The sequence below is a fragment of the Nomascus leucogenys genome, chromosome 9, assembly GCF_006542625.1.
Source record: "Nomascus leucogenys isolate Asia chromosome 9, Asia_NLE_v1, whole genome shotgun sequence".
Taxonomy (NCBI): domain Eukaryota; kingdom Metazoa; phylum Chordata; class Mammalia; order Primates; family Hylobatidae; genus Nomascus; species Nomascus leucogenys.
This window is the reverse complement of record NC_044389.1, coordinates 5,347,905-5,375,237: the sequence shown is the minus strand read 5'-3', so window position 1 is coordinate 5,375,237 and position 27,333 is coordinate 5,347,905. Positions and strand designations below refer to the sequence as shown.

At 39.4% G+C, this 27,333-nt stretch overlaps 1 protein-coding gene across 1 annotated transcript in view; it reads left to right on the top strand.

Moving 5' to 3' along the window:
* RFC3 (replication factor C subunit 3) overlaps positions 1-27,333 on the top strand; it is a 145,103-nt gene that overhangs the window by 92,165 nt on the left and 25,605 nt on the right. The gene's annotated exons all lie outside the window — the stretch shown is intronic.

Sequence of the window (27,333 nt, the reverse complement as noted above, 5' to 3'; positions counted from 1 at the left end):
TATATTAAATGATAACAACACAAAGAATTGTTCTGTATGTAGTCAAAATCCAAGATGGCACCTTCCAAACACCACATAAAAAGCCTTCCTTACTTACTTTTAGAATTCAAGTAATCTTAGAGAAATAAATAGTTCTGTTTCTGCGTGTTTTATCTCCCTTGTTTTCTATTGTGAGAGGCATTTACAAGTATATTGAATTTCTCTTGCTTATGAATTCAACTGCTGCTGCTTTTCGACAAACAGCCTTAATCCTTTGTTTGGCTGTCATAGTTGCTACTGCAGGAATTACGATGCTGCCAACAGAGAATTCAGGAGATAAAATGAAGAGGTTTGTAAATGCCAGTACACTTGCACCCTTTTCTTGATATTACCAACTGTATATATGTGTATATCTCTTTCTATATATTTGTCCTATTAAACTCCAACCTTGTTCAGTGCATGGACCATAAGGTTTATTTAATCTGAAAACATGCTCTGCATGCTATAATTATTATTACAGAAGAAAATAAATATACCCACTAATCAGAATATCCACTAGCAATGAAGAAGGAAAATGCTGCCGTCCTTGGGGTAGATTTCCATAATGTTCCTCATGCCCATGCCAGAATTTTGTTTTCTTTTTCTTTCAACTTCCTAGACCCTAATTTCCAATGTCAGAATAGTTTCACAGTCAGAACTGGGTAGGAGAGATGGAAGTCTGTGTGGCTACTTTTATAAATATTATGTGGTTGTTATTTTAGTGTGATTGAAAAAGAAAACAATGACTAAAATTATTCATAATGATTCATATTAACATTGTGAGACAATAATTATATTTCTATATTTCTATATATATATATGTATTTTGAGACAGAGTCTCTGTCACTCAGGCTGGAGTGCAGTGGTGCGATCTTGGCTCATTGCAACCTCTGCCTCTGGGGTTCAAGTGATTCTCACGCCTCAGCCTCCCAAGTAGCTGGGACTACAGGCACACTCCACCACACCTGGCTAATTTTGTATTTTTGGTAGAGATGGGGGTTTTGCCATGTTGGCCAGGCTGATCTCAAACTCTTGACCTCAGGTGATCCACCAGCCTCAGCCACCCAAAGTGCTGGGATTATAGGGGTGAGCCACCATACCCAGCTGGGAATAACTATATTTCTAAATGACAGAGCTTAATCAGGGGTAGACATTTGTGAGGAACATGCTTGCTTGCTGGAGATGCTTGGGGTGCAGGTGCCTGCCATTTGCATGTTGCATAGTGCACATCTGACCTTTGGAACCACTCCTACCATCTGCCATAAACTGAAAGGTGCAATTTCCAAAACTGTTTTCCTTAAGACCCAGGATCTGAAAAAGATTATTTGAAAATCCCCTTAGAGATGGAAAGAAAGAAAAAAAGAAACCAATGGTCCTTTTGCTTGTATATTATTCTATTCAATCTTCACTTTAGACAAAAATCACTGTAGGCCTTCAGTGACAGAAACAGATGTCTCAAAGAGGACTGGATCACACAAAGTCAGACTTCACCTGGGTAGAAAGCATTCCGCATTGACAACCATCTGGGTTCCAACTAGATGAAATGTCATGATGCAAAATATTGTCTCATAATACTTATGGATGTTTGGCTAATAGCACCAGTGATGTTTCACCAAGGCCACTCACAGGGAGCAGCTGCACAAATGTTATGTACGTAGATGTCTGTGTGTCTGTGTACATGTAGGCATGTGTGTATATATAAGCATGGGCATGTTTATATGCATGTACACATATGTGTGTATATGTGTACATATGAGTATGCATGTACATGCACACACATATACATGTATGCATATGTATATGTGTGTATATATGTGTGTGTATGCATGTGTATGTATGTGCATTAAATGTTTTAATTACATTTGCCAAACGCATTTTTGGTTTATATAACTTCCCGCATTTGCAAGGTTACTGACATAATTTAACACCCAACATATGTCAGAGTTGTTATTTTGACTTTTTTAAAATTAAAGATGCAATTTCTAAATGAGTGCAGGAGACTTCAGAAATATTAATGTGCTAAATTTCAAGCTCCTGAAACTTTAAAACTCAGAAAAGAAGGGTGAGATCTTAGACATAAGCTCCTGTTTTCATTTGCTTAAAATGTGAATGGATTGCAAGGCATCCAGGATCACACTTCCCCAATAAAGGCCTTGAGTCCTAAGACGCTATCACAGGCAAAGGCAGTTTCCCTGCCAGCCCCCTCATTTCACAGAATGCAAGTATAGCCCTCGTGTAGGTAAGCTAGTCCAGAGTGTCCTGGCTTCTCGTGGGCCTCTTTATTGCAAACAGAGCAGACTTTTAAATAAGCCAGAGCCTTGGTTTCCAGAAGATAATCTGAGGCACGAGGGATGGTTAGTCTGAAGAACTACTTTTAGGACCCGGAATCTCAGCAGCATCCTTTTAATATCGCAGCACACGCTGCTGTTTCCAGGGCCTCTTCAGGATCTCTTTAAATAAATTAGGATCTAAAGAGCCCTCCTGTTTCCTTAGAGTTAAGCTAATGCTGCCAGCACTGCCAGTTTGGTTCCGTAGTTGCTCTCTGTACACCTCATAAGGCCCTTTCTCAACCCTCCACATGCTGGGCAAAGCGCAACCTGGTGGTCATGGCTCAGACACTATTTAATTTCCTTCTCAAACCATCTTGTTTTATGTAAGTTGACCTTTTCATGACTGTAAAATTTCCTCATTAGAAAATGACAGGCTCTCTGGGATTGCAAACCTTTCCTGATAACACTCTGTATAAAGGTGTCTGTGTAAGATTTTTCTCACTTGAAAATGAAAAGAGACCCTTTCATCTACTCCACTAGCAGCTTTCCGAGCACACAGACAATCCACTTGAATTTTGTTTAAAAAAAAAAAAAAGCCAGAAAACCTTCACTTGTTGGGGCAGCCAGTAAAGGGGTGTCAGAGATGAATCTGAAGGATCTGGTTTTAAGAAACTCAGAATCATTATCCACTTCATTTTCAGAGTACCCATTCTCTGTTAAGTATATAACACATGCCATTGCTAGAATTTCCTACACCTCTACAGGGTTCCTATTACAGTTGAGGAAACTTGGATTCAGAAAGGTCCAGAGGCTCGCCCAAGTTCCTTGAGCAGGTGAGTGACAGGGCTAGTGCTTAAACCTAGGTCCTTGTGGCTCTATTGTTTCCACTGCATCCATTCTGCCTCTCAAGGCAATACTTTCTCAAAAAAATAAATTTCAGACGGACCTGCTGCAGATGCCTTAGTTTGCATGGAATATGTGCTATTAACAACAGTTATTTGGATTGGAGAATTACTAGGGTTTCTGACCTCAGCAACTGGAGTACCTTCGCTACAGTACCAGTCCTGAGCCAGGCTGCTAGGATTCAAACCCTTTCATGGCCCCCGGCTGGCTGTGGGATTCAGGGTTGTCACTTCTCTGGAGTGAGGTCTCTTGAGCAGAAACGTGAGCACATGTAACATAGTACCTTCCTCATAGCATTGTTGTAAGGAGTAAATGAGAGAATGCTTGCAAAATGCTGTTGGGTAATTAATACAAAGTAGCTGTTATTATTACCAAAATGACATAGAAGTGTTGCCGCCTCCCTGTCCACAGGAAAAAACGGGGGGAGCAAATCAACTTGTGACTTGCAAGAAACCTCAAATAATAGCACCAAATAAAGAAGGCTGATATACACAGTTTGCCAACAGTGGAGGGCATTGCGACAAAAACAGCCCGACAGGAAGGCCGAGGCTGTCACATCCCATTAGTCTGGAGCTGTGACTTCATGCTGACTCAGCCAAAGGCAGGCAGTAATCACAGCCAAGTTTATATGCTCAGAATTGATGTGGCCATATTTCCACATTCTCTAAAGCAAAGTCAAGAGAAAACGGCGATCAGAAAGTTTTTATGGGCCTCATCATGAAATGCTGACAGCTTTTGATTTGCCTTTAGTTAACCTCTGTAATTCGAAGTGATCACCCTGCCAAAAACGAAGGTTTATCAAGGGAATCCTTTATACCTTTTGATCTTTTAGGAACAAAGACCTTGTCCGTTCTTCTTTATTCTATACAGAGCAATTGATTTAGGGTGATGGTAAGTGATCAGATGAGATTTCTGGAGGACATTTGTCTGAGTGTCCCAGACAATCAATATTGTTTATGTTAACGATGTGATTGCCTCACCCATTCAGAAATGCTGCAGTACATGCATGAGCGCAGTCAAAGCAGTGTTTTCAATTATCTTTTTGTATTTCTAATTGGTAGAAATAAATTAGAACACATATATTTGACTACTATTCTGCACCACCAAATCCTTTGTTTTTAAATGGTGCTAATTGTGGTTGTCATGGAAACCCTGAAGGTAGTTAGGCTGAATTGCTCAATGCATTTCTTTTTTTCTCTGTAAGTGATTATTTCTTTGGCTGATATTGAAGTTCCTCTTCTAGAAAGCTATTATGCATATGCTCACAAGACATTTACTCTAAGTTAAGATGCTCGATAAATCTGTTACACCAATTATATTTGTACTGTGGTTATGAGAATCAATATGCTTGAGATGTGAACTGATCACCTAGAAAAGTGAATAAGCCAGTTGGCTTTTTTTTTTTTTTCCTGAAAGTAGTGATGTAATGCCTAGATGATTCTCAAAAATATTCTGCTTGCTTTAAACTTTTGGTATTATTTAATGTCTGTGTGTATGCTTTTCAAATGTCATTTTGCTGTAACTTTTCTGAAAAATGTCAAAATTATATTAAAGAGTCATGTCTGCTTCTTGTTAATCCTGGTGGCAGATTTCAGGGGGAAAACAGATATACATGGAGGATACAGGCTGAGGAAGAAAGCCTCTGAGTCTAAATGGTCGTAGATAAAATACTAGATGCATCATTTATTAATTGTGCGTACTTAACCTGGGTTGTAGTCTTCACGTGTAAAATGAGAGTCATAACCTCATTGGGTTGTTTAAAGATGAAGCGTAACTATACATGTCATACTGCTCATATGGTGGCAGGCATATAAAAGATGCCCTAGAAATTTTACTCTTGTTCCTGCCTAAGTCTCCCTAATCAACCTTCCCTTCTGCACCCTCTCACAGGGACTCACTCCTGGGTTTCTGGAATGACGTGTTTGGATTGAAGGGAGAGAATGTTTGGCTAGCAGAACCTCAGTACATTTTTAGCATCCTTACAGCACCCCCATGTCACGGGGAAAAAGCAATGTTCCGGGACAAGCCTGACCTGGAAAGAGAATCTTCCACAAGGATTAAAAAAGTTCCATCACAGTAACTTCCAACCACATACCTTCTCAAGAAATTTATCCTTCCAAAACAAACGTCCTGTTGATTGGATGATTGAGTTGGGGTGGGGAGACAGCTCTTTAGGAGCAATAGTCAATAGTTCACCCCTGCATGTGTGGGTTTTAGAATTTGTACAAGCACACGTTTTTTTTTTTTTTTTTTGCAACAGGGTCCTCACTCTGTCTCTCAGGCTGGAGTGCAGTGGCAGGACCACGGTTCACTGCAGCCTGGACCTCCTAGGCTCGAGTGATCCTCCTGCCTTAGCCTCCTAAGTAGCTGGGACCACAGGTGCATGCCACCACACTCAGCTAATTCTTAAATTTTTTTGTAGAGATTGAGGGGGATGTTGCTATGTTGCCCAGGCTGATGTCAAACTCTTGGCCTCAAAGTGATCCCTCTACCCTGGCCTCCCAAAGTGCTGGGATTACAGATGTGAGCCACTGCACCCAGCCAACCAAACATTTTTAATGCAATAATAGAGCTACTTTCTCAGCTCATTACACCGGTACAGAATCTTTCTTCTTGGGATCATGAAGTATTGGTAGCATGTCTTTATCTTACTGAACGAGTCTTTATCTTACTAAATCTTCCCTACTACATAGTTGGTTCATATTATGAGTCTTATTTATTTTAATTAAAGTGAATATAGAGAGCAAATTTATGTTTCCAACGTACTTTGTATATGCCTCAGTTATAGCACTTACCACATGGCATTATAATTGTTTGCATATATTCATCCCCCACAGATTAAACAATTTAGAGATGACTGCATTCTCTGAAACCAAACAAAACTAAAATTTGAAATCTTGAGTATCAAGTAAGTTAGGCTCTTCACTCATTCGGTGATTATTTAATGAGCATCTACTATTTTCCCTGTGCTGGACTAACTGTTGGGAATTCAGGAGTGAATGTGGCAGACATGTTTCCTTCCTCATTAGGCAATGAAGCTCACATCTACTATAGCAGCGGCTAAGTGCTGTCAGGAGTGAAATTCCAGCTCTATAGCACTCAGTGGCTCTGTAACCTGCTTGGGACTGCCCAAGAGTCAAGTAAGTCTTCCTGAGGGCAACGGCTTTGAAGGAGAGAACTGAAGACACACAACTTAGAGGGTTAGGGAGAGTGTTCCAAACCAAGGGAAAAACAAATGTAAATGGACACAGTCAGAGGTCAAAAGACAGTTTCTTGAGTTCCTGTGCCTACATGTTCCTAGGGAAGGGTCTCAACCCCTGCATGAAACATACACTCATGACATGAATTTGCTGTTTTTAGGGAGGAGATTGCATTTGTTACATAAACTGCAGCATCAGCAGCTTGGCATCTGTGTTTCTTAGGCTGAGGTGACACCACTGAGGATCCCTGATGGTGCAGCCTTTCAAGATGACTTTGCAGCAACACAGCACCCTCCCAGTGCACCCTGGAATGGAGCCCTGGGAGGGAACAAAGACACCCTCTGGGGTTTCTTTGAGATTTTGATTTGCTTATCTGTTCCTCCAGACTTCAAACACATTTTGGTTTCTCAAGGGGTTGCTCATTCAAATGCCAAGTAGACAATGATTTGAACTAATTATCTAATTTTAAATAAGGTGTAGTATGGGCATATAGAATTAAGGGAATTATAGGAGACAGCATGGTATTTGGAGTCCAGTCAGAGAAATCTGGTTTTGCCTCCTGATTCCTTCCCTCAGGTCTAGGTAAACTTCAGCATGTTCTTCTTTCCATCTGTCAGGCAGGGATAGGAACACCTGCCCAGAGGTCTGCTGGAAGATGGAGTGAAAATGACACTTATTACCTGTTTAAAGTGGTGCCTGGCATCATCCACAAGCAAGAATTAGGAAAGAGAGCAATCTTTAGAAGCCTCAGCTTCATTGCTTTTTTTTTTTACTGCCGTATTTTCTTTCCTTTTTTTTTTTAAAGCAGCTTTATTGGAACATAATTTACATACCATAACATCCATTTTAAGTGTATAATTCAATGAATTTTAGTATATTTAGAGTTGTGCAATCAACACCACAATCTAATTTTAGGACTTTCCCATCATCCTAGAAAGAAAATATTTGAATTTTCTTTTTTGTGTCTATGAATTCCAAACTATGCTCAGGAAATATTCAATTTAAGGACCCAAGATAATCATCATATTTACTTAATAACCATGAGTTGTCATATCTCATCATATTGTGATAATTATCATCAAGAATGTTACAACTTTAGATAATTTACTTGTTGATATTATTAATAAACGTTCAAATGGTCTTTTTTTGGGCAAACAACAGTTAATAATGACTGGTGGTTGTTATTCAAATAAATAAAAAAAATCCTTTGGGAAAAATATGTTTTCTGGTTTGTGCTGTTATGAAAAAGTAGCTAGTCAAATAATCTTGAATATATTACTAGGAACTCATAGGAAAGGGCAGAGTTAAGTAAAGAGGCCATGGGATTAGGCATGAGGACTCTGTAGAGCCAGAGTTCAAACCCAGTTCAGCCAGTTATAGGCTGTGGAATATGAAACCAAATGCCTTAACTCTCTGGCCCACAGTCTCTTCATTTGTAATATAGAGGTGACAGTGGGTGTCTCATAGGGTTGCAGGAATTAACTTACGATATATGTAAAGCCATTAGTATTGTGCCTGGCATACAGTAAGTGTTCAATAAATGACTGCTGGAATGTTATTGAGTGTAGACTCCCAGGGAATTGATAAAGGGGACCATTTTTTAAAGTTTAAGAACACGTTAGGAAAAGTAGAGAAAGAGGAAAGAGGTTGCTTTCGTCTTAAGTAGGGAATCAGAAAAGCCCTCGCTCTGACTGGAAAATGACAGTTTTTAAAGAACTAAATATTAATAACCCTTGATGTGTATTCTCTGTGACATAAAGATAGAGCTATTGCACTGTAATCTGATTTTGTTCTTTTAGCTATTAGGAGAGGAGACGAGAGAGACCAAAGAGACAGCCAATCTTGCTAGGAGAAAGGCTCCTAGACAGGCACCCTGAAGCCTTTCCTTTACTTAGGTTTATTGACACAGGGAGGGGGTCATCCATCTGCAGCTGGGCCCAAAAAATGCCAGGAATAGCCACAAAAGGCTGGAGACCGTGACTGGCAGTTTGAATGTCATCCTTGCTCCTGGCTGTAGTGTGGCTGGTGAATAGTTGGGGGTGAGGATATTAACACGAAAACTAGTGGATTCAGAACAAGTGGGATGGCCTGGTTCCCAGGGGTCTTCAGGCCACATGGTCACTTGCAGGAATGAATGAAGAGGTGATATTGACTAGGGCTGATGCCCTGTGATTCTGGGGATTTGGAACATATGGCTTGAATAACAACTCAAATTATGGATGGGGTTGTAAATGGGGAAAGACAACCACAGGAGGAGGTGAGGCAGGCTGATGCCATGACGAGAGGCCAGGGTCTGTGGACACCTGGCTCTGTCACTCCTAGTTGGTATTCACAGCCTTTTAAAATCTGAAGGTGCTTTAGTCTTTCCTGGCCCCTTCTACACCAAGGAGAGCTTTCTAAGTCCCAAGGTGTCCCAGGCTGCCAGAGAAAGTTTAGTTCCATGTGTCTGTGGTATTCACTTGTGTGACTCCTTGGTTTTCCTTCGGGTTAGAGCTGGAGTTATCTCTGAAGGCTTGATGGAAGCTGATTTCCCAAGATCCAAAAGCTTTCTTTGTCAGGGCTGGCACCAGGGCTCAGTGCTTTCTTAGAGTTCTGGTTCAGCCCTGACAAGGTTTTGAAAATCATATTAAAAAGAGACTAAATATAACTTGTAGAAAACCTAGGAGGAAGTGTGCTTACAGACCTAAACTCTAAAAGATGCAATCAAATCCTCTGAAAACCAGATAACTGATTTTAAAGACAAGTGTAGATGTATTAGGTGGAAGCATATTCATTCACTTATTCTTTTTTTCACTTATTTATTTTTATACAAACATTACCGGTTTTCTATGAATGGAAGGTGGCGAATTATCTGTGTAAGAAGATTCCGGTATAATCTTCATTCTCAATGAGTTTCTGTTCTCGATCAGGGTTGGCAAACTATGCCTGGCAGGTCAAATCCTACCTGCTGACTGTGTTCGTAAATTGAGCTTTAATGGAAAACAGCCATGTCCATTTACTTACTGCCATTATAGCTGTTTTCCTGCTATAATGACAAAGTAGAGTAGTTGTAATAGACATGGTAAAGCTTGCAAGGCCTGAAACATTTACTGTTTGGCCCTATATATAAAAAGTTTGCTTCAGATGTAGTCAGCAAGATGAACAGATAAAGAAATGGTTATATATATACACACCATCATTTATTGGCATATATATCAATGTGTGTGTATATATATATATTTTATATATATGTATGCCATCATTGTGTGTATGTGTGTGTCTGTGTATATATATATATATACACAGACACCCACTCATATATATATAATGGAACATTATTCAGCCAGAAAAAGGAAGGAATCCTGATATTTGCAACAATGTGGGTGAACTTTGAGGGCATGATGCTAAGTAAAATAGACAAAGAAATAAAAATATATAATCTGACTTCTAAAAAGTTTGAACTAAGAGAAACAGAGTAGAATTGTGGTTAACAGGGCCTGGGGGTTGAAGGGAAAATGGGGAGATGTTGTTCAGAGAGTACAAACTTTTATTTGTAAGTTTTGTAGATCTAATATATAGAATGCTGACTATAGTTAACAATACTGTATTGTATACTTAAAATTTGCTAAGAAATTAGACCTTAAATGTTATCACCAAAAGACAAAAGCCAAAAAAATAACTAGGTGAGATGATAGATATGTTAACTAACTTAATCATGGGTGAGGTGATAAATGTGTTAACTAACCTAATTGTGGTAATCATTTCACTATATATATGTGTGTATATATATATATATATATAGTGAAATGATTACCACAATTAAGTTAGTATGTGTATATATATATACACACATACATATATATATATATACACATACACATACACACACATGCACACACACACACATACTTATATATGTATGTATGTCAGTAGGGTGGAAATAGAAAATGATGATGTGGCATTTTAGGCCAAGAAAGAGACTATGGAATGAACCCCACCCTACCATGTATCTCCTGAAATCCTGAAGTGACACGAGACTGCAGAGTGTCTGACACTGTTGTATCTATCAATATCAAATAAGAATGTAAAGACTAATCTCTAAGCCAGAGGTTTTATTTGGGAATACACAAATGATAGAATTGCAATTTGGGGCACATGCCCAGACCTGGATGGCCTCTCATAAGTCCTAAGACCAAAGGGAAAGTTAGGGTTTTATTGGGGGAAAGAGGGGGTTATGCAAGTTGTTTTGAAAGAAAATTCATTGGTTCTGGTGATGTCTTCCAGGAGCTGGTGAGCTCTGATTGGTCAGTGGTGGCATTGCTAGGTAAAACTTGTCATCTTAAAGTCACAGCAGGCTGTTTCCTTGGAACGGGCTTGCACAACAGTGGATCTGGTGAGTGTTTTTGTTTAAGAGGCCAACTCTCCTTGTGCTGTTAGTTGTCTACGTGTGACTCATGTAGCAATTAAGGCTTGGAAAAATTTCTTGTTAACAGTTTTTGTTATTGGGCCAGCCCTGTGTGAGAGCCCTCCCATCACGGCCCTGGCTCCATTTTGCCAGGGTTTGACACAAGTGACTCCATTTTGATTCTGACAACTTTCACAGCTGTAACTCTTGTACATTCAGAAGGAGCTGAGGGTGAGCTGTGGAACTAGGAGAGGCCTGGTGTGTGGGTGTCTTCTGTGGTCCTGCCTGGAACAAAGGCCACTGAGGGAAAAATAGGTTGATTTACATCAGCAGTGGGTGGCCCTATAATACCAAGGAGGAGTTTCAGATGAGAAAGACCAATATGACAGTAGACTAGAAGCTCTAGGGACTTAATTCAGCAGTAAGAACAGCAGCTAACATTCTCATAACATCTACCACGGGCAAGGCACTGTTAACATCTAATAACTCATTTAGTCTTCCAAACAGCCCTGTAAGGTGGGTGACAATTATTATCGTCTCCATTTGACAGAGGGTGAATCTGAAGAAAGAGAAGTAAAATAATTTGTTCAAATTTCCACCACAGTGAAGTAACTGCTGGTATTTGAATGCAGGCAGGGTCAGGATTGTGGGCTTACCTAGTATTCCCAACCACTTCTCTCAGGAAAGGGGTGAGGAGACAAGATTGAGTAGGTATCCAAGAAAGACCAAGTGAATCATGAAAGTGACTCAGTAGCAGAAATGACAACTTGAGATGCAAGTACTACGCAAAAATAGGGACATACACTTATGTATTTATGCAGTTGTATCCATGGTTGTAAAGGTTGATACCTGCTACAAATGTGAGTCCTAAATTTTCCAATCAAGTTGTATAGTGATGGCAGGATTGCCCACCTCTCATAAACCAGAAGTCAGAGGCTTAGAGAGAGTTCACTCGGAGGAAATGCCATGCTCTGAGCTTGATATTCATGGGTATACACAAATTGGGCATGTTGAGGTGAGTTAAATATGCTGCTCGTTAAATTAAATGTGTTCGCTGTGCCTTATTACATCGATCAGCTCACCTTGCCTCTTCCCAGCTCTAACTAGAAGAGGCTGCATAGGTGGATGTGTACTAGATTACTGAATATACTTTCTCTGGTGTTTGCTTTACGTCTGTATCCACATCCTTAATACAAGTCCAATAGCAACTTGCCTGTGCTTAAACCTGTACAGTGTTGATCAGTTGCACGCCATTCAGTGAACTAGGCAGGTATATGTCTGTTACAGCAAATACTGCGTTTGAATGAAGAGACCCAATGTCTGGGGGGGAAGTGAAAACTATCTGAAATGGGTTAGTTGCCCTAGAAAATAGAATTGGGATTCTTTGTAGAAGAATATGCCCACCTTTGGCCCTGATTTGGGATTCCATTTAAAACAATTTTTTTCTACAGTATTATGCCAAAAAGTTTCAAAATCTATTTTGCCTTTGCCCATTCTGAAATGGACGAATAATTTTTTCTTTTTTTTTCAGATTTTATTTGAAACCATAGATTAAAAGGATTTAAAAGAGGACTACCTAGTTATTAGTAAAATATGTTACTACCTTTTATCTTTTTGATACTGTAAATTTACCACGAAAGGTAAGAGAAGTCTGACAGACATTCCCAGTCTTAAGGAAATTATCCTAGAGAGTTGATGAGGTGGCAAGAGAAGAAGAAAATGCTATGATGGCTCACAGAATATTGCCAGAGTACTTGATGTATCTCTTCTTTTCCAACCACAGTCAGTACACTTGTGGGCTTAAAAAAAATTTAATTATAGGTAATAGAAGAGTTTTGCCATCTAAATACATCGCTGACTTCATATTGCAAGTCAATGGAAAAACTATACTTTATAGAGATTTAATTAACACTAAATTTAATGGAATAATTGTGTTGATAAAGCTTACTAAAGGTTATTGTGATTTACAGATATTAAGAAAGATCTTACAATTTCATATAGCTCCCAAATATTTCAAATGTGATATTCATGTAATGCCCTTAGGAATTTCTTTTTCTGGTAGATGTCATGTCATTTTAATTCATTACAAAATATTTTGAAATATGGAAAAAATTTAAACTTACCTATAATTTTCTCTATAAACGAACACTGCTAACATTTTATTATATTTTATATAGTTGAACTCATAATATATTTTCAATTCAATATTCTGCATTTTCATAAGTAATTTTCTGAACCTTTCCCTGTGTTATTATAATTTGACAATTGGATCCTTTCCAATTTATGCTACTAGAAATAAAATTAAGGTAAACATTTTTATGAATCTTTGTGGGTATTTCTGTTCATCTCTTTAGAACAGAGACCTGGAATGAATTCTCGAGTCAGAAAGATTAAGCATTTTAAAGTTCTTAACGTAGCTTGCCAACTTTCCTTTTGAATATTTGTGATAATTTGATGCTTATATTTTTAGCATTGAGTGTTATTGTTTTTCCTAATGTCTATTTAATAAATACTGAATTGTATAGCTTTATTTTTTTTATTACTAAAGAGACTTAATTCTTTCATCTATTAGCTAATTCATCTATCAGCTTGTATTAGGGTTCTCCAGAGGGACAGAACTAATAGGATAGATGTATATATGAAGGGGAGTTTATTAAGGAGTATTGACTCACACGATCACAAGGTGAAGTCCCGCAATAGGCCATCTGCAAGTTGAGGAGCAAGGAAGCCAGTTGAAGTCCCAAAACCTCAAAAGTAGGAAAGCTGACAGTGCAGCCTTCAGTCTGTGGCCGAAGGCCTGAGAGCCCCTGGCAAACCACTGGTGTGACTCCAAGAGTTCAAATGCTGAAGAACCTAAAGTCTGATATTTGAGGGCAGGAAGCATCTAGCACGGGAGAAAGATGGAGGCTGGAAGACTCAGCAATTCTGCTCTGTCCAACTTCTTCTGCCTGCTTTATTTTAGCCATGCTGGCAGCTGATTAGATGGTGCCCACCCAGATTGAGGATGGGTCTGTCTCTCTCAATCCACTGACTCAAATGTTAATCTCCTTTGGCAACACCCTCAGGGACACACCCAGGAATAATACTTTGCATCCTTCGATCCAGTCAAGTTGACACTCAGTATTAACCATCACATAGATCTTTTAATCTCCTCTTCTGTGAATTGTCAACTCCTGACCTTCAAACACTTTCCTGTTGATGGTCTGGAAGTTTTCTTACTAATTATATATATATTGATGTTGGTGATAAAATGAACAGCTTGGGACAAAATGTAAGGATAGATAAACCTCAAGCCTGTTATAATCAGTATGATCCCTGCCTTTCTCTCTTCCTTTAGTTCTTTTGGAAAATGGTCACCATCATTTGGCATAATCTATCATTTCTTAATATATTTCTAAGGCGTCTAGGTGTTATATTACATTCTCTCCCTTTTTCTTAGAATTTTTTTTAGTGGCAGCTTATGATTGGGGCAAATTTAGAGTTGAAGTGTTTCAATGTGTCTTTACATGATATGTAGGACTTAGATGCTATTAATGTTCTCACCTTTGATTTATGGATCCTGGATCTTGGACATATTAAATTGTAGAAAATTTCCTGGAAAGCAACATAGTGAGAATATCCAGATCAACACAGAACTTTCAAGAGCTGATGGGCCGAAGGGCTGTCAGTGGGAGAAAATGACCACTGGGTGTGAAAATGTTACATGCTGCTCACAATGGCGATGAAAGTAAAGATGAACCAAGAAGTCGTGGATTTAGTTGTAATGTGGATGGTAGTTCGTTTCATCTAAACCAGTGGTTCTCAGACTTTAGCACACAACAGCATTGCCTAGAGGGGCTGTTAAACACAGGAGCGGGTCCCCACCCTGGAGTTTTTGTTTCCCTATAGGTCTGGTGTGGATACAGTGATGCTGATGCTTTTGGTCTGGGGACAATGCCTTGAGACCACTGATCTAAGCCATCTGGGGGCTGAGTGTGAGACAAGATATTACCTTTTTCCATGGTGTCGACTCATATCATGAGATGTGTAAATTCTAAAATCTTGCGAACAGGAGACCAAAATTACTGTCACAGTATGGGGGGGGTCCAACAAAGATATAATGTTACCTCCAGGGGGTGCCATTTCCTTGTGAATGACTGCCTTAGCAGTTGTGCTGTGTGTAAGGTACATGACCATACAGAGGCCCTGAAGCCTGGTAGTGGAAATACATTTTCCTTTGTGATATCTGACATTACTTTTAAACATGGAAAGTCCTCCTCCCTTTCCTCTAAGAGTCTCCTACCTGCAATCTAAAGATCAAATTTATAGTCACCTACGTTTGCTTTTTTTAATGAATTCTTTTTAACACCTTCATTATAAAGTCAAATTCTGTTCATGTATTCTGTGAGACGATGATTAAAACAGCATATTATTTTCATAAGTGACAATTTTCTCAACACTTTTTGAATACACATTTGTTTTTCATTTACTGATGGTGGAATCTTTCTCATATGTTGTGTGTGTGTATTTGTATTCTGAGACTATTTATATTGCCTTTGTTATGCTAGTTCATTAATTCTACAAATGCTTACTATGTTCCAAGCACTGCAGAGATATCAGTATGAATGAAACAGTCATGAATAAAACACATGTGGACTCTGCCAGCGTGAAATTTACCATCTCAATAGTCTGTTCCATTGTTCATCTGTCTATTCGAGCTCAAGCATCACATTAGTTTTAATTGTCGTAGCTAAAGGACACATTTTAATTTGCTGTGGAGAAATTATTCCTTAATGCCATTAAAAAATGTTAGTAATTTTTGTCTATGTATTCTTCTTAATATACCTTGGAATAATTTTTTCAGAAATTCAAAAAGGGGAAGAAAACTCTTTGTGACTTTCATTGGAATTGTCTTGCAGTATATATTTGGGAAGAATTGATATCTTTTATAAAACAGTTTTCCCTCCCAAACCATTTTTGCATGCCTTTATTTATTGGGATCTTCTTTCATATCTCTGTATTATGAAATAACATGCAAATACTAAAATGTGTTAGTCTGCTGAATTTTATGGAATGCTTTTTATCAGCAATATGAGAAATTCCATGAAACTGTAGAACTGGGCCCACAAGGAAGGAATGAGGATTGAGGTTATCAAACAGAGAAGGGAAAGTACAGAGAAAGAATTACTCCAAAGCAAAAACAGTAGGGAAATTTTTATGTTATCAAGATAGTCATGTAAAATAATGTATGGTCCACGTGCATAAACCATATCCAATGCTAGTCTATGTATTTTTTCTTGAAATGTCTGTTTCTCTTGCAAAGTATATTGCCATATAAGTTTTAAACAGTGAGGACATCAGTCCCTGAGCAATATTCCTGATATTGTGACAACAATGACTGGCTTTTGCTGTGCATGTTTGCAAACATTGGTTGAGACTTGTAGACTGACAGCCTAAATGGACAGTATGTCCATAATCTGCATGCCAACTGGCACATGCTGATAACATCTGACAGGCCTCTCTTGTCAAAGCTTTTGAACACCTAATAAATACAATTGTACCCTCTTTACCCTTTAAAAAATCTGAGATACTGGTTTTTCCCTTTGAGTTACAGATGGTGATATCATAAGAGCGTTGAGACAGCTGCTCAGCTTCATTGATGCAAATGCTTATGGCAAACAATACATTCTTCAGATCTGTGGTTGTCTTTCTTTTTTCTTCTCCTGCTTGCTAATGCCAAGCTGATGATGCAGAATATAGACCTCAATTGCAATTTTAGTATTAGAGGTCAGGAAACACAGAGAGATCTGGGTGAACAAAGAATGTGCAATAACCACATTTTACCTGTCTTACATGGTTTGGGAGTGAGCTCCTATTGTGTTAAAATGAACTGCTGGTCAGTGCCGTGGAAATAACTTACCCCAAGAACTTACTATTGGCTTAGTGATTGTTTTTTGTTATCATGGCTTCTATAGCCACTGCTGTTATTGAATTAGATGCTCATTTCCTTTAACTGTGATGTTTTAAAAAACCCTAGCTTAGGTGAATATAATTGTTACCATTTATAATAGTAGGTTAGATTCTCATCTTCTCTGTCTCTGTGTAACGAAGATAATAAATCAACGAGATGATAGAATTTAATAATGTACAAAGTATTTCATTGTTAGTGATCCATTTCCAAATGATGACCTATGAAATTGAAAATAAGAAGGGAGAAACTTTTCTTCCCCTCTCCTATTAAGGATCACTGACTGGCTTGGAAAAAAAAAATCCCAAGTCATGTAAAAGGAAAATAATTTGTTTGCATTTATATTTTTATTGAGAAAGAAATATAAACAGCTAAAGATATTCTTTTAAAGTTAAAATTTGGAGTTTTAAAGTTTCATTGGCTAACTACATTAAATTAAGAGAAATATGTAATTTAATGTGAGAGTAACAGGAGACTGCAGGATTGGGGGAGGGAGATGAATGGTATGGGGGAGGGCGAGAGACAGGCAGACAGAGACTGCAGGGGAGCTAAAAGAGAGGGGAGAAGGTGGTGGGGAGAAAAAGGGAAATGAAAGAAAGGATGGAGAAATTAAATGTTTAATAATAGAGCCAAAGGACAAAGAAAAGAGCATATAGGAGGATGGCGTGAGCTCAGGAGTTTGAGCTTGAGCTCAGGAGTATGTCAGCCTGGGCAACATAACAAGACCTCATCTCTACAAAAAAAAAAAAAAAAAAAGCTGGGTGCAATGGCGAGCACTTATAGTCCCAGCTACTTGGGAGTCTGAGGTGGGAGGATGGCTTGATTCTCGGAGGTTGAGGCTGCAGTGAGATGAGATTGTGCCACTGCACTCCAGCATGGGTGACAAAGTGAGACCCTGTCTCAAAAACGAAAACAAAAACAAAAGACAATAACTGATAGAAAGAAGGTGATAAGGGCACGTGATGAGACAGGAAGAGGGAGAAGGAAGCAACTGCAACTGAAACTAAAAAGAGAAATGCTCAGAGGGCTTTCCAAGCTCTGAGATGACTGTGTGTCTTGGCTTGGGTTCCTCTCTTGTTTCGCTGGAGGTCTGAATCAGTTACTACCAGATCCTCTGACAGCCCGGCCTGGGAGTCTCTTCTTTCTATAGCTGGTGTCCCAGATTCCCAGTTGCTTATTACTATAAGCTTGGTCTTTATGCTGACCCCACCTGGACTCGGCAGCCATCAGTCTTGCCTCTTGCCTAGCCCTGATTTTGTGTTTCATTTTCTGCCATTGAGTCTGTCTGGTTTTCTTTTTGTTTTTGTTTTGTTTTGTTTTCCTATGCCAAGCATCTGTTTTTGGTAATCTCCCTACTATTTTTTTCTTTCTAAATGCAAGGTATTGCCTTTCTCCTATAAGCATCTCTTCTGAGCCTGGGAGCCTTTGACTGCAGCCCAAGCCCCAAGTCCTATACCCAGTGCTCTCGTGATGGGAACCATCAGCCTGGGTGGCCGAATCCCCCCATTCCTGATGGTCTGCTCACATTGTGATACACCCTGCTGAACCTGTCATGAAGACTGCCTGAAACTGTACATTATGGATATTTTGGCTGACTTCCTTGTTTGGACAGTCTTATTTGGTTACCAGATAACTGGATCATGTCAAGTTCCAAAAATATGCCAATTTTTCCTTTGAAATGCTATAATATATTGTTTTCTGCCTTGAGATTTTTTTTTTCAAATGTCAAAGGGGTAGGGACAATGTTTTAAATAAACTTTCCATTGAGATTCTGGAAATGATTATGAGGAAACAACTGAGGTTTTAGAAATGTAACTGGAAAATGTAAAAATGCCATCAACTTCCTAGTTATTCCCAAAAGTCTCTTTGACATTGAAGTGATGCCAAAAATACATCATGTTTGTTCTTTGGGAAATTAGGGCTCTCTCATTCCATAATGCAAAAAAGTTGTACTTGCAAATAATATCCCAGGCTACTTGCTAGAGATTGGATGAAATTAAATAGCTGCTGATCTGAAGTCATTTCATGCCTGACTTGTGAGTACAAGTGTTGGGCACAATTGAAGTTTTCTTTCTAATTAAAAATTAGGCTTTCTTCTTTCATAATCAACTTACTGCCTGTAGTGGTTCACATAATTGCTGATAGTAGCACTTTCCATTGATCCTAATTTATGGAAGTTTGTAAGATGAGAGAACTTAGATTTTCACCATAATTCACCTTTAAATAAAAAAGATGTAATATAAAACCTTGTTTGGTTTGTTTCTGAAACTTTTGTTCCTTTGCTCACCCTGTCACTCATGAGCATGTTCTGATTGACTTTGTGGGAAGAGGACACGGCATTAGCATTTCACCTGGTCTGTTAGGAACAAACAAAAAAACCAACCAACCAACAATGTCTTAAGAAGACTTGACAAAACTTAAATCTATGGCTGAATCTACGTAATTATGTTAGAATGACCTGGTAGGGGAAAATGTGCTGGGCCTAAACTGTTGTTTCACAGCTCTAGCTGCTGCATGAACAGCATGGGCAGGTCCCCTGAATGACATGCTGGGAGCTATGTATGGCTCTGGGTCCACTGAGCTGGTCTCATCTCTCCCTTATGAGAGCAATGGTATGACAGGTGCAGTGTGTGCGCTTGTATGGGATGATGGGTTGGGGTGACTGCAGGTGAAGGAGGCAGGAAGAAGCAGAAAGCCTTGGTCTTATGCATACTGCCCCCAAGGTGTGGAAGCCACAGGTGGTAATTATTATGAAATCTAGGAAGTGCAATCAATGGGCAGATCATAATAACAGGTAACCCAGGTGGCAGGTGAGGGTCACTATCAGGTGGGCACAGTGGCTTTGGGAGACAAGGCCGTTAACCCCTAGATTGGACTTACAGAAGATGCCAGGGGTGGATTTGTATGGAGTAATTTTCCTAGACCAAATTACTATTTATTTATAACCATGGATGGTATTATGGGTTGAATTTTTTACCTCCCAAAATACATAAAAGTTGCAAACCCCAGTACCTGCGAATGTGACTTTATCTGGAAATAAGGTCCTTGAAGATGAAATTAGTTAAGGTGAGGCTATTAGGATAAGACCTAATCCAATATGACTGAAAAAAGAGGAAAATTTGTCCACAGAGTTGGAAGCACACACAGGAAAAACACCACGTGAGGATAAAAGCAGAGATTGGGGTGAAGCGTCTACAAGCCCCAAAGAATATAAAAGATTGCTAGCAAATTACCAGAAGCCAGGAGAGAGCCCTGGAACAGATTTCCCCTCACAGTCCTTAAAAGGAAGCAATCCAGCCGACATCTTGATCTCGGACTTCCTTCAGAACTGTGAGGCAGTAAACTTCTGTTGCTGTGAGCTATTCAATTTCTGGTACAGTTATGGCATCCATAAAGAATGAATACAGGTGCTAGAGGATTGGAGGTTTGGTTAACAGAAAATATTAGCACTAGAAGAAACCCTAGAAATTGTATAGTTGACATAGGAAACACTACCATACTGTATACTTAAAATTTGCTAAGAGAGATCCTATACGTTCTCACCACAAAAAGTCAAGAGCAGCAGCAAAACTATGTGATGACTATGTTAATTATCTTGATTGTGGTGATAATTTCATGGTGTATATGTATACTAAATCATCAGGTTGTACATCTTAAATACAGTCATGTACCATATAATGTTTCAGATACGCGAGGGATCAGATATGTGAGAGTCGCCCCATAAGATTACAATACCATATGTTCACCGTACCTTTTCTATGTTCAGATATGTTTAGACATACAAATACTTACCATTCTGTTACAATTGGCAACAGCATTCAGTACAGTGACATGCTGTACAGGCTTGTAGCCTAGGAGCAAAAGGTTAGGTGTATAGTAGACTATACCATCTAGGTTTATGTAAGTACACTCAACAATGTTGTAAAATGATGAAATAGCCTAATACTGCATTTCTCAGAATGTATCTCTGTCATTAAGAGATGCATGACTATATATACAATTTTTTTAAAAATTGTGTAGTTGAGACCTCTTGTATTACCAATGAATTACTGAGGCCTAGAAAGGTCAAATGAATTAATTGCTTGAGGTCACCTAGCTAGCATGTGGCAAGTCCGAGACTAAAGCCTCCGTCTTTTGACTCTTGGTCTGTACTTTTCCTGTACTTTTTGCTCCTGTGCAAAATTACCATGTAGCATGCACATAGAAACACAGATTAGAAATACACAGAAGAAGATAATCATGTAACTTAGAAAATGAGTTTTGAAAAGGTGTAGCCCAACTCCTTATCTAAAATTAATCTAACTGAAATTGTATCTTAGATTAACTTTGCTACTTGAAAAATGTTAAGTGGCTGCCTGAGAGCAATGAAATTTCTTCCTCCAATGTGCTCCTCAGGGCAGGTAGCTCTTATCATTGTTTTCCAAACCACTAGCCATTAACATTTATGGGGTGCCTGTGGAGTATCTGGCTCTCCTAGTGTCTCAGCTCTCTGTACAGTCAGAGGGGTGGCTGCTTTCTGCCCTTGGTCACAAGACAATGTCCCATTGCGCTTGCTTATCCAGAAGATCAATCAGGAAGAGAAACAAGCCATGGGCTGAACTGCAGTTTCTGTTGTCTGACTTAGTTTAGACGTATTTCTTCTCTCCCTCAAATCCCTCCCACTAAGTCCAAGGATGTTTGCAAATGTCCTAAGGAATATTCTAGTAGCTGGGATCTGGCATTTTCACAGCCACTGCTCAAGATAAAGCTCAACTGAAAAAAAAAAAAAAAAGTAAAAGTTGCAACTGAAAATGCCTTCAAAGCCATGAAATATAAAGTAATTGCAAGTTTACGTATTAACTATGTTGGCATATTCTTCACTTCCTCAAGGAAATATGCTCTATCCCATTTTTAAAAATGATAAATATCTATTTTAACTTTTTATTGGAGTTTGACACACATTCAGAAAAGTATAAAAATCGTAATAATCAACCGGATGATTTTTCACAAAGTAAAAACCACGAAGAAGCAACAGATTAAGAAGCATAACATCATTTCCCAGGGATAACCACCATTCTGATTTTTAACACTATGTTAAAAATCTTGTCCTGTCTGATTTTTAACACTATGGTGTTAAAAATCCATTTATTTGGTGTTTTGGAAACTCATACAAGTGGAATCATACAGTATATACTATTTTGCTTCTGTTTTTCTCAACATTGTGTCTTACATTTGTGATTTCTTCATTCTCATTGCCAAAGAGTATGCCATTGTATGAATATATCACGATTCAGTACATTTCAGGCCATTACAATCAGTGCTACCTACTATTAACATTTTTGTGCATATCCTTTGGTGGACAAATGTATGCATTTCTGTTGAGTGCTTCTGAAGAGTGGAAAGCTGGGTCATTGGGGATGCACGTGTTCAACCCTGGTAGCTACAACAAAACAGTTTTCCAAAGCGATTATACAAATTTACACTCCAACTGGCAGTGTAATAAGCTCTTCAATCTTTCAGGTTCTTGCCAACAATTGGGATTTTTCAGTTAGTTTCTTTTTAACCACTCTGGTGCATGTGTAGTGGTATCATATTAATGGTTTTCATATGCTAATTGTAATGATGATTAATAAAATTGAGCATCTTCTCATGTATGTATTGATTCTGTAGATCCTCAACATGAAGGGCATGCTCAGGTGTTTTGCCTATTTTTCTCTAGGGATTTTACCTTTATAATATTAATTTGTAGTTTTAAAATACATGCATATATATTTTGTGGCTTGTTTTTTCACTTGGTTAATCACATATTTTGATGAACAAATATTCTTAATTTAAATATAGTCCAATTTATCCATCCCACCTGAGTCTGTGCTAATGAGGTGACTCAGGGTAGAAATGACATGAGAGGTGGAACTTTCAGGCACGTCCACCACACTCTGGGAAGAGTGGAGGGGAGGGAGCTGGAGATTGGGCTCAGTAAAAACTCGACAGTGAGGCTCAGAGAGCTTCCAGGTGGGTGAACACACTGTGTCAGGAATTGGTGGGTTCTTGGTCTCACTGACTTCAAGAATGAAGCCGCGGACCCTCGTGGTGAGTGTTACAGCTCTTAAGGCGGCATGTCCGGAGTTTGTGCCTTCTGATGTTCGGATGTGTTCGGAGTTTCTTCCTTCGGGTGGGTTCGTGGTCTCGCTGGCTCAGGAGTGAAGCTGCAGACCTTCGCGGTGAGTGTTAACAGCTCTTAAGGTGGCGCGTCTAGAGTTGTTCGTTCCTCCCTGTGGGCTCGTGGTCTCGCTGGCTTCAGGAGTGAAGCTGCAGACCTTCGCGGTGAGTGTTACAGCTCATAAAAGCAGTGTGGACCCAAAGAGTGAGCAGTAGCAAGATTTATTGCAAAGAGTGAAAGAACAAAGGTGGAAGGGGACCCGAGCGGGTTGCTACTGCTGGCTCGGGCAGCCTGCTTTTATTCTCTTATCTGGCCCCACCCACGTCCTGCTGATTGATAGAGCCCAGTGGTCTGTTTTGACAGGGCGCTGATTGGTGCGTTTACCATCCCTGAGCTAGACATAAAAGTTCTCCAAGTCCCCATCAGATCAGTTAGATACAGAGTATGGACACAAAGGTTCTCCAAGTTCCCACCAGAGCAGCCAGACACAGAGTGTCGATTGGTGCATCCACAAACCTCGAGCTAGACACAGGGTGCTGATCGGTGTGTTTACAATCCCTGAGCTAGACATAAAGGTTCTCCACATCTCCACCAGACTCAGGAGCCCAGCTGGCTTCACCCAGTGGATCCCGCACCAGGGCTGCAGGTGGAGCTGCCTCCCAGTCCCGCGCCGTGCGCTCGCACTTCTCAGCCCTTGGGTGGTTGATGGGACTGGGCGCTGTGGAGCAGGGGGTGGCGCTCGTCGGGGAGGCTCGGGCCGCACAGGAGCCCGTGGAGGGGGTGGAGGCTCAGGCATGGCGGGCTGCAGGTCCCGAGCCCTGCCCCGAGGGAAGGCAGCTAAGGTCCGGTGAGAAATCGAGCGCAGTGCCGGTGGGTCGGCACTGCTGGGGGGCCCAGTACGCCCTCCGCAGCCGCTGGCCCGGGTGCTAAGCCCCTCATTGCCCAGGGCCGGCAGGGCCAGCCAGCTGCTCCGAGTGGAGGGGGCCCGCCAAGCCCACGCCCACCCGGAACTCCACCCGGCCCGCAAGCGCCGCGCGCAGGCGCAGCCCCTGTTCCCGCTCGCTCCTCTCCCTCCACACCTCCCTGCAAGCTGAGGGAGCCGGCTCCCGCCTTGGCCAGCCCAGAAAGGGTCTCCCACAGTGCAGCAGTGGGCTGAAGGGCTCCTCAAGTGCCACCAAAGTGGGAGCCCAGGCAGAGGAGGCACCGAGAGCGAGCGAGAGCTGTGAGGACTGCCAGCATGCTGTCACCTCTCAACACCAAGGTGCTTGGAAGGTGGTGCACCCAAGAGGGTAAGGAGGCTCTCTCTGTGTGACTCCCTCGCTCTGTACCTTGCCATGTGCATTGCTTCCATTTGGTTCTTTCTGCACTGTATCCTTTATAATAAACCAGTAAATATAAGTTTAAAAGTGTAAATAAGTTCTGTGAGCAGCTCTAGCAAAGTATTAAACCCGAGGAGGGGTGGTGGAAACACTTGCTTTACAGCTGATTGATCAGAAGTACGGGTGGCTCAGGGCTTGAAACTGGTGTCTGCAGCGGGAGCAGTCTTGTCCTGTCGAGCCCCTTACTTTATGGAGTCTGTTCTAACTCTGGGTAGATAGTGTCAGAATTGGATTGAAGTTTTGGACACCCAGTTAGTATCTAGAGAATCAGAGAATAGGTTGTTGGTGTCAGAGAAAACACCCCAGGGAACCAAATGGTCATAATTTCCTCTTGTCTTTTTAATATTTGTAAGATCTGAGAGGGTGCTTCTTTTGTATATTTCTGTTATCAGCAATTTATGTTCACTCTATTTTTTTCTGATCCATCTTTCTAAAAGTTTATCCATTTTATTAATACTTTGATAAAAAACTTTAATGTTACTGATTTTCTGTATTGAATAATTGGACTTTATTCCATTAATTTTTATTCCTAATTTATTGTTTTCTTCCTACTGCCTTACTTTTTATTATGGGGGAGAGTTAGTTTGTTGAATTTTTATCTAAATTCCTAAATTGAATTCTCACATCATTAATTTTGAATCTTTCTTCTGTTCTAATATGTTAATCAAATGGTATAATTTTTTTTCTAAGTATGGCTTTAACTGCACTCCACAAATTTTATTATATCTATATTTACTATCAGGTTCAAAAATTTGATCCATGGAACAATTTAAGATTATATTGCCTCATTGCCAGACACATAGGGATGATTTCAGCAGAGAATATTCTCTGGATAGTTTCGGTTCTTCAAAAATTTGCTTTATAGCCCGGCATGTTGCTAATTTTGGTAAATGTTACATGTGCGTGTGAAAAGCATGCATATTCTGCAGTTGATGTGCATAGCATTCTGTATATGCCAAGTGTGTCAAGTATGTTTCATCGTGCTGTTGTCATAGCCATTATCTTACTATAATGTTTCTGTTGAAGTCATAAAATATTTTTGTTTTTATTTCAATTTCTATTATCTTGTCTGTCATACCTTATTTTATTGTTATTTAATGCTTACCCTGACTTATTGTAGTCTAATAAAATTTCATCAATTCTCTGATCATGCTGAAACCTTACAACAGTTTAGAAACCTTACAATAGTTTAACTCCATTCATCTACATTCTGCCTCTCACATTATTGCCATCATATATTTTTATTACCGTCTGAACTCTGTAGCACGTTACTATTATTGTTTTGTATAGCCAATTTTAATTTATACTTATCCACATATTTACAACTTTCTGCTGAGACAGCCAAATGCCTGGGCAGATAAAAAGGGGTCCCCAGAGAATCTCCGACCCATCCCACAAGTGTTTACATCAGATGCTTTTGTGCAGATGAGGAAACCTGCCCAGGGCTTGTCAGGCCATGCCCACAGTGGATGGGAGCTGGACATGCGCACTGAAGGAAGTGGATGGAGCTATGGGGAATTCCTGCCTCAAGCAGGGGAGGAGCCTGTTCTCTTCAGCAGGTGTAGTAACCTGGGAATCAGTCTGTGAGGAGGCGGGCCTGTTAGCAGGACTCCATCTCACTTTCCTGAGAGGTTTTTTTTTTTCCTTTTTGCCCAATACATTTCTCTCTAATCACCCTTCTATGTTTCTGCGCACCTGATCCTTTCTGGTCGTATGACAAGAACCTGGATTTTTCTACAACACTGCCACCCTTTATTCCTTCTTGCATTTTGTGTTTCTGTTTAGGAATGTTCTCCTTTAGCCTGAGGAATTTCCTTTAGTAATTATTTTAGGAAAGTCTGATGGTGAATTTTCTTAATTTGTATTTGTCTGCAGCATATTCATTTTACCTTTGTTTCTGAAGGGTATTTTCAAGTGCTATATTATTCTAGTTTGGCACTTTGTTTCTGGCACCATAAATACATGCTTTTATTGTCTTTTAACTGCCATCGTTTCTGTCAATAAACCAGCCCAATCTTGTTTTCTTTCTTCGAAGCTGCCTGTTTTCTCTGGCTATCTTTAAGATTTTTCTATCTTTGGTGTTTACCAGTTTTGCAATTATGTGACTAAGTGTAGGTTTAAGGTTTTTTTTTTTCTTTTTAGTGTTTATGAAACTTCTTGAATATATGGGTTGACAGCCTCCATCCGATTTTGAAGATTATAGGCAAACATCTTTTCAATATTGCTTCCACCTCATTCTTTGTGTTATCGATTGAGGACACTGATCATGTGTATTTTAGAATTTTTAAATATCTCCCATACATAACTTATGTTGTTTTATACATTTTAAAATGTTTTTATCCTCCTTTAATTTGCATATTTTCTATCTTCCTGTTCAGTAATATCATTTGTTCAGGTGAGCCCAATCTAATGATCTGTTGAATTGTCAATTTTAGATAAAATTTCTATTTGATTTTTAAAATATAGTCTACTTTTTCTCTAAAATTCTCTTGTCATTTTTTGTACCTTAATTATAGTTGTTTTAAAGTGTGTGTTTGTTAAATCTAATGCCTGCATCACTTGTTGGTTTGTTTCTATATCCTATTTTATTTTCTTAATAATGCTTGTTGGTATGCATTGTAATTTTTTTGCCTTTTATTTTTGTTTTTTAGTAACTAATATTAGTAACAATAATGACTAATGGCCTGAAGACTGAAGATATTATTTTATTTTATTAATTTTTATTTTTAATTCTTACGGGTACATAATGGTTGTCTATATTTATGGGGTACATGTGATGCTTTGATACAGGCATACAATGTATAATAATCAAATCAGGGTAATTGGGGTATCCATTGCCTCAAGCCTTTATCATTTCTTTGTGTTAGGAACATTCCATACTTTTTAATTTAATGCTAGACATTTTGTATGACCAGAAGAATATGTTCATAGAAATAATTAATTTTAGGTTATGGTAGGCAGTTAGAGTAGGGGAAAATCACCTTACTCCAATCAGGGATAGAAATGAGTCTAGACTGGACTGTAGTGTTTTAAAAGCCATGACTGTTTTTAGTTTACTCCCAGGATGTTGTCCTTCAAAAGTTGCATCTGAGA